Source organism: Octopus bimaculoides, chromosome 24, assembly GCF_001194135.2.
Source record: "Octopus bimaculoides isolate UCB-OBI-ISO-001 chromosome 24, ASM119413v2, whole genome shotgun sequence".
NCBI lineage: Eukaryota > Metazoa > Mollusca > Cephalopoda > Octopoda > Octopodidae > Octopus > Octopus bimaculoides.
This window is the reverse complement of record NC_069004.1, coordinates 36,107,271-36,116,846: the sequence shown is the minus strand read 5'-3', so window position 1 is coordinate 36,116,846 and position 9,576 is coordinate 36,107,271.

The window sequence follows — 9,576 nt, the reverse complement described above, 5'->3', positions numbered from 1 at the left end:
CCTTGTTTTCCTTCTCTTTTTTTTCTCTTTCTGCTTTCTTCCTTCTCTTTTCCTTCTCTCTTCTTTTTCTCTCCTTTTTCTCTTCTTTCTTCCTTCTCTCTCCTTTTTCTCTTCCTTCTCTCTTCTTTTCTTCTTTTTCTCTTCCTTGTTTTCCTTCTCTTCTTTTTCTCTTTCTGCTTTCTTCCTTCTCTTTTCCTTCTCTCTTCTTTTTCTCTCCTTTTTCTCTTCTTTCTTCCTTCTCTTCCTTTTCTCTCCTTTTTCTCTTCCTTTTCGCTTCCTGTTATTTATAAACAAGGAATCAATTTGTTCAATACTACTTTCACTTATTTCACGATAGGCGCAGGAGTGGTTGCGTGGTAAGAAGCTTGCTTCCCAACCACATGGTTCTATGTTCAGTCCCACTGCATAGCACCTTGGGCAACTGTCTTCTTCTATAGCCTCAGGCCAACCAAAGCCTTGCGAATGGATTTGATAGATGGAAACTGAAAGAAGCCTGCCATGCGTGTGCTTGTCCCCCATCATTGCTTGACAACTAATGTTGGTGTGTTTACGTCCCTGTAACTTAGTGGTTCAGCAAAAGAGACTGATAGAATAAGTACTTGGCTTACAAATAATATATCCTGGGATCGATCTGTTTGATTAAAAGGCAGTGCTCCAGCATGGCCGCAGTGAAATGACTGAAAAAAGTAAATAAATGAGTAAATGAATAGTAAAAGCTGTCAACAGCCAGCATCAGCCAGCAGCATCCAGCGTGTGGTCATGGCTGGCACAGATGAGAGATCAATGTGAAGAAAGCTCGGCTCAGACCTGGCATTTGATTGGGACACCTGGCATGGAAGAGTAGCTCTGGCCTGGGCAAGTTGCCTGACCGGTGCAGGAGGAGGAGGATGATTGTATATTACAAAAAATTCAAAGTGTTTCATAGTGAATTTCATCCTTGACTCAGTTTCGGATTTCATCATCATCAACATCATCATAAATAGCACAATCACAAGGATATTTCTTTAAAAAAATAATGCCCCAAAAAAGCAAAAGTAAAGTCGGTGTGTGTTATAATTAGCATCAATGATTTTCTTCCCTTTTGTGTAATTGTTTCAGTCAAGTCACCAAACAAGTCCAACACTGAAAAATAATTGCAAATATTGTCAAGTTGCATTTGATGTTGTGTTGTATAACTGTGCCTTGTAAATGGTGAGAAAGTGACGTCCATGAATGGTGGCAACTGTAATGATTGGAGGCCACAAAGTTTACAGCTTCGTAACACATTTGCAGGGTGGGGCATCAGTTACTAATGGAAAGGGTTTTCTTTAATTTTATGGCTTTTGTAGTATGTTTTATTAGAATTAGGTTTATGATTCATGGCTGTTTTACTAGAAATTATTATTAATAAAAAAAAGCTGTGACTTGTTGGAATGGTTAGGGAGATGAACTGAATACATTGTGGTATAAGTCCTGAATCTCTGTAGTACGAGTTCAAATCCTACTGAAATCAGCTTTAGCTTTCATTCTTTTAGGATTGATGAAAACATCCAGGCCAATGGATTGATAGAATGGTGAGGGTATTGGGTGGTATGTCTTATTGTATTTGTTCTGGTTATTTGCATTCTAAAGGCTGTGTCGGTGATGGCATTGGTACTGAGCTGTATCGGCCTCGTTTTTCCCTTTGAAAATAAAATCTTCTCCACAATACTTTGTAATCATAAGTGACAAATAGATTTGCAGAGCATTTTCTACATTCAAAATGCTCCACACAGTAAATCTCTAAATCTCTAAGGTCTTTTGAAGTACTAATATCAAATATAATATCATTTTAAAGCAGAATGTAAAAATGTGCAAATTCTTCTTTGACATTTTTTGTTCCAGATTTTTCAGATGCGGTTTGACAAGATCATAAAGTCTCTTTACAATCTCTTTGGGTATCAACAACTTCATAATGCCTAGAAATTGGATCTACTCCTAGTTTATGCTTTGCTATAAGAAATATTCAGACCTGCCTAGGAACGTCTGTTCTCTCATGATCTAGACTAGGTGTACCTCCTACTGCTGTTTCTTCTGCTGTTAAAAAGATTCCCAGTAAATCCTACTTGATGGTTGCTTGATTGGTAAAAACTAACTTCAAGTGATAAAATTGGAACCATGATAGTGTCAGTAGTTAGCACCAGCTATATTATAACAAAGAAATGAACTTTTTAAACAGGTGAAAGGCGGTGGTGTAGGTACTGAAGTAGTTAGAGATGTCTTGAATCTTTTTATAGTGTTGAGGGAAAGACAATTAAGACAATTAGCCACTTCAAATGATATTATTGCACTCAAGTCTCATTATGTTAATAATATAAAACTCATCAATAAAATGATTGCATTCACTGATATGAACAATATTTTTTAGGTTTACAACACAACAAATTTCCACTCACAATAGCTTCAAAGTCACAAGTGTTTACCTTTTAAGATGAAATTATCAAAGCCAAACATTGACTCATCAAAAAAGAAAAACTCAGCCATCACTGGAACTGAGAATACACAATTTAACACATCCACTGCCATGGCCTTTCACTGGAAATCACCAGTGACACCACATATTTCCAATCACACTGCATATTGTTTGATTACAAGGAAATGGGAATTTTGGGCATCTCTACAATATTTCATTATTAAATTTTAATATTTATAGGCATAGGCTGTGTGGTAGATGTTTGCTTCTGAACCACATAGTTCTGGGTTCAGTCCCACTGCATGGCATCTTGGGAAAGTGTCTTCTACCTGCAGCCTTGGGCTGACCAAAGCCTTGTGAGTGGATTTGATAGAGAAAAACCGGGAGAAGCCCATCATATATATAAGTGTGTGTGTGTGTGTGTGTATATATATATATATATATATATATATATATATATATGTATAAATATATATTTATGTATGTATCTACGTATGTATGTATGTATATGTATCAGTGTGTATGTGTGTCTGTGTCTGTGTTTATCCCCCACCACCACTTGACAACAAGTGTTGGTGTATTTATATTGCCATAACTTAGCAACTCACCAAAACTGACTGATAGAATAAGTACCAAGCTTAATGAGAATAAACCCTGGGGTCAGTTCATTCAACTAAAAATTCTTCAAGGCAGTGCCCCAGCATGGCACAGTTTAGTAATTGAAATAAATTTTAAAAAAAAAGTAAAAGGATAAGACAATTTATCCGTCATGTTATTTTGATATTCTCAAAATCATGTCAAAGATAGAAAATCATTTTCTCAAATTATGAAATATATAGAACTGGTGGTGCATATGGCTGTTAGTTGAAGTATTTGACAAACCATGGTGGTACGTGTGGCAGTTAAAGCATCAAAATACAGAAAATCTCTGTGAGGTAACCCCACTTGTAATCAAGAAAGGTTGTTTCTGGGGTAAATGCCAAACAGAACATTTTAATGGCAGACATGATAAGAATAATGAAGGATGCATGACAATACATCAGTTTGACGGGTGATGGAAACATATTCAATATTTTGAAGTTATCTGGATAAACTCAAGATTGAAGGGTCAGGGAAGCGAAGAAAATATTTGAAAATATTCTACAAGAACCAAGGAGGATAGAAGATGTCCTCTATAATGTAAAACTCTATAACATTACAGATTCTGAAAGAGAGTTGTCACAGAAAATCTAAGGTCAGTATATGGTAAGATTGATAGTATTAAAAGACGGCAAGTTCAAGAGAGGAAGAATAAATATATTAAGAAAACTTTTCATGAAATGAACCTTTAGACTAATGTTTCAGAAAAGAACAGATGCAGACCTGAAGTTTATCTTACCACTTCAACAGATACACATGGAGAAAGAAATTAGGAGATGTATCCCAAATATTCCCTCATTAATTGTAAAGTAAGAGATATAAAACATAATAAAAGATGTCAAAATATAATCATGGACCAACATCCCCCAAACCTTTGATAGGAAAGACAATTTAGAATCCCCACAAAGAACAACCTTTTTGAAAGGTTATTCAGTTTGTGATTTCAACATAGAAATAATAGAAGACTTTCATTAATGACAGATTAATATGGACATACTTTGAAACATTATATATATATATATATATATATATATATATATATATATATATATATATACATATCCCTCTCTCTCTCTCTGGGAGAGAGGCACAAGCACAGCAAACAATGTTCCTTAACATTCAGCACTATGCTATCTCTCCAAAATAATAATAATAATAATAATAAATGAATACATAAATAAAACGTCAATTTGGAGAGTAGGGGAGAAGAAAAAAAAAGCAAAGATTAAATGTGAAATAACAATAGCGACGCCCTCTCCTTACACAAGTCGATCCCACATAAATAGAACTGAATGCTAGCCAAAACATCACATAATTATTTTATACATCAAATGACTTGTAAAGGACATTAATCCCATGACAAAGTTTTCTTTTTTTCTTTTTATCAAGCAACTAGGTTGCATTGACGGTGATCGTCTTGGCTAAGATCAGCAATTAGGGTATGACAATCATTTGACATATATTTACGTCAGCCACTTTAACTAGTTCATGACTGAGTCATGTGGTTGCCTGCACGCGGCAATGGTAATCAAACTGATTGAGGTCAGTTTTCAATACAAGATAATATTTAGCATACATCTATGTTGGCTGCTTAGTGCAAGAACAATTTATTTACCTAAACTATATACCTTTCCAGGATGCTCATGCTCTATTATTCCTGAATAAGATCACTCAAATAAGATCAACTTCATGTATTTACAATCACGTGAATTCAAAAATTGACTTTAGAGTGAGAATGCCACTATCGGTGCCATCGGTATGGTTTCCCCCTTTCAAAGTTTTTTGCTGTGATGATCGGGCGGCATGGTTTTCCTGTGCATCTTCACAGTCCCACAGGCATTAGTCATCCGTGCCTGCAGCTTCAAGAAGAGGGTCTGGACTGGGAAACCAGTTGTCCATATAAATGTTGTAGCGTTTGTCAAACGAGTTTTCATTCAGCAACAACATGACATCAGTTGACGCTAGAGTAGACGCTGGAAGATCCAATCTGTCCTGACCAGTGTAGATTCTGTAATTCCACATGTACCCACAGGCTCTGCCAGTTGAATGGCATACTTTATAAACCTTCACTCCAAAACAGGCACGTTTGGTTGGGTTGTATTGTTTGAATTGGAGCCTTCCCTTGAATTTCCACACACAAATGTCCTGTGTGTGAACATACACTGTTCTGAAATTTTCAGCCTCTTTGTCAACAATAGGATGTATTTTGTGCAGCCTGTCATCCTAGTTCTCACCTGAATTGAAATGTAGATTTCGAAGAAACACCAAAAATCAATCACATGGCATCATTTCTGGGAAGAAAGGTGTCAACGTGGCTGGATTCTGATTCCAATATGACACCAGGGTTGGTTTCTTCCACAATGGCCATCAGTATCAGCAGGACAAGCAGAACTTCTCCTGTGGTTGGAAACCAGTCACCACCATGCCTGGCTCTGACTTGCTGGGGATGGTTTTCAATCATTCGTTTCATCCCCTATATATTGGAATGTTTCATCTGTCAAAAACTCATGGAAGATTTCCAATGGTGAACTTCCATGACATAAGCATTTTAAAAGGGTTAACCATTTCAGTGTTTCAAAGAGAGTGGAATTAAGAAAGAAATCTTGTGGGTTTGTAAAGTTCATCCAGTACCAGATCCTCAACAGATCCAGAGACCAGGGTTACAGAAGGACGAACAGAGAGCAGTTATAGACGTTCTAGAGTTTATTAATGAATAAACGGAGAGGAGGGTTTATTAGTTTCTAGGTGCTTTTTAAATGACTAACTCTTTCAAAAGATTTCAATATTTTATACATACATATATATAAATAAACGAAACAATACTCAAACACAAAAGTATGGCTTTATAGCCACATAATATCATCCCTCGCCCACCACCTCCCTGAATAAAACATAAAAAAACAGGGCGACCCAGTTTTGGCCATTTTCTAATCACCACTGATCTATTTTCCATTGAATACTGAATATTTTTCATGTTTTTTAATTTTTTAAATTATATTTTCTATGTTTGATCTGCCTGCCTGCCTGTGTCTGTCTGTTTGCCCTTGAGGTTGACAGATTTTCACTGAGTATATATTGACTAAGAAAACGTTTTGGGAAAAATAAATGAAAAACATTGTTGTAGATTATCGAAATACTAAAGGTGGAGTGCACCTGAGGTTGATGTGTGTGTGTGTGTGTGTGTGTGTATTGTGCATGTGTGTGTGTGTGCATACCAGAGTGCACACACATGCACATATGTGCCTTCACATGCACATGTGCATGAGTATACATATGCAAAGCAAGCGTTGAGATTGGTAAGCATTGGGAATTGGTAAGCATTAGGGATTGGCATGCATTGGGGGTTAATAAACATTGGGGATTGGTAAATGGCAGTCCTGCTCATGGGGTTGGTTGGTAGTGGTGACTTTGGAGCAGGCAGTGCAGAGTAGCAGCTGGTGCTAAGGTGGTATATCCAGGTTGTCATCAGTTAGAGGCCTGATATTTGCCAGAAGGGCATACCTCTGGTGACAGCAATACAACTGCCACTCATCTCCATATTTGTCGCATACACAATGCTGTTCTTCCCTTCTCTGATATCAACCACACTCACTATGCCACCACATTTTCTTCACACTAACACTCTTGCACCCTTCCCATTTTATTAAATAATAGCCCAACACCCCTAGGGTGCCCATTATGGATTTTGATTGGAATCCAATTATCCTATAATTGAACTGGATGTTAGTTTAACATGTATGCAAAAGTTTTGTCAAGATTAGTTCACTAGTGTAGGCAGCAAGATCATAACAGACAGATCGACAGAGAGAAATTGCTATTTATGTATAAGATATATATATATATATATATATCCATCACCACCACCATCACCATACACACATAACAATCTGCTCTGCTGAAAGGAAAGAAAACTGTTTTATCTTTACAATGTTGTATTGTTATAACGCCCACTTCAGTATGCAGTATCTATACTATAAAAGGCAGATTTTCTGTGTGTGTGTGTATGTTTAAAATTCATGCATTTACACAATTCCAAATTTCTTGGATTAAAGAATCGCAATTAATATTCTAAATACAATTTGTTAGGTCACTGCATCATTTTTTCACTCCAAAAAATTCCTAATAACGAATATAATCCATAAAACTACACGAGTAAACAATGTATCGTACACCCATTCCATCGGTTCCACCAACTTCTTTGGTTTGCTTCTCACGAATCTCTTTTCCAGTTGGTTCCTGTGTCTCTTTTGTATGCCTTTTCTACTTCTTACCCAATACATCATTTTACCTATGCATTTGATAATTACATCATCTTCCCAACTCTCCTCTCCGTTTTTATATGCCCTCTTATACACCTTTTCACTAACTTAAAAAAATCTTGCTATGTCTTCCCTGGCACTTTCCTTTGTCTTGCCAGGTAGCAATTTATCAAATATTGATTTTACTTTCATTGGAAACATCAGCTCCAAAAGTGATCTACCTACTTGTGTACTCGAGTTTGGTGTCACATTGTACATTCTTAAAAATGTTCGTAGAGTTACCTCATTCGTGACTTCCTTATTCAATTTTCTGAAGGCCCTTTTGAAGGTATCGACAAAGCATTCTGCCTGTCCATTAGACCTGGGATGGTACAGCACCATAGTTATATGTTCGTATTGCAAACGTTTTACAAATTTTTAAAAATTCACTAGGCTCAAATTGCATTCCATTGTCAGGTACTCTCTTCTCTGAGATGCCAAAGCTTGCAAACAATTTGTGTAAAAATTTATCACAGTTGAGAAGGTTTGGTTTTCTACACTTACAAATTTCTGGCCATTTGTTGTATCTGCAGTTGTTGTTGTTCTTTCAGCAGTTGTTGCTGTTTTTGCAACTCAAGTTAACCTACCAACAAATTTTCCATAATTTTGCTTTTTAAAAAAGATTTTCACACCAACTTTGTTGGTTTATTAACTCCTCTTTGAATTTCTATTAACTCCACATGAATTGGCTGATCCACATCGAGTTTATTAATTCCTCCCGTGAGTTGTTTAATTCTTCATCACCACTATTATATCCTTACAATGTTGTATTGTTATAACGCCCAATTCAGTATACAATATACTTGGTAAAACCAGTAAAGACACAGCTATCTCTGACCACCTACTACATACTCTCGTACTTCACGCACTTCTCTTTACCTATAGTAACTATGTTATTCCATTCATCACATGGGGGCAGTGTACCATTATTACTAACTCCCTACAACAAAAACAATGTCTTTCTTTGATGAAATTAACTAAAAAAGATTCTTAAAGGCAATAGCTCCAGTATGACCAGACTCCAATAACTGAAAACAATAGTGAAGGAGGACAATAAGACAAAGAATAAACTAACATTTTGTGAAAGTGTTAGAACTAATCACACAGTTTTACATCATCAGAAACAACAATAACAATGACTTGTCCTCATTCCCACATAATAAGAGGGAAGGGAAGGAGAGTGTAGTATTCACACAGCATAAGATATATATATATACACGCACACGCATCAGTACATACACACAACACATATACACTCATTCAGTGAACCTGCCATAAACAACAATTGCATGAACAAATGTCATTTGGTTGGTGGTGGCGTGAGAGAAAGCGTGTGTGTGTGTGTTCGTAGAAAGAAAAAAGAGAAATATGAGTGAGAAGTTAGAAGTGGAAATGTTTTAACATGGAGAGATAAAATGGGAGGAGGGGCTTGGGTGTGCATGCACATGTATAAGAGTCTACCCAGCTTTTGAGAGGGGCAAAAGAAAAGGTGTGCAAGTGTGGAAGTAGAGTGGTGTGGATTAGTTGGGGTGTGAAGTGTTGGGGGTTATATAACTGTATTGTGTGTGTGAGGAAGATGTGGGAAGGAGGAGGTTGCTGGAAGGTACAAGGGTGAGGAAAAGGGAAGGCAAGGGGGCATGTGAAGGGTTAGGGTTAGGGTTATATGAAGGGGATGAGACACTGTTACAAAGAAGGATGTCATGAATGAAAGAAAGAGAAAAGGGTTAGGGTTCAGGGAGAGAAGTGAGAAAAGAATGAAAGAAAAATTGGAGAAAGAATAATTACAATAATACAGCAGTGGTCCTAAAAAATTAGTTTTTGTTCTGCAAGAGAAGAAAATTAGTGAAGCACAGCAGATATAAATGGTAGGAAGAAGAGAAAAGGTGAAAAAATGAACAAGGGAAGCATAAAGGTGCAGATTTGGAAGAAGACAAGAAAATCAATAGTTCTTTGAGAGAAGAAATTTAGAAACAATAAGATTATAATATTATAACAACAACAACAACAATAATAATGGGAGTAGCAATACTCCCATTATTGGAGGAACTGTTGGAATACAATCATTAATGATGGTGATGAGTAAAAGAAGATGGTGTGGGTGGTAAGGGAAGTGCAATGCAAATAAGGAATAAGCAAGAAGAGTAAAGTGGAGAAGTGGAAAATAGGCAGAAGTATTCTGCTGGTCTTAGAATGCAAAATGTCTGGACG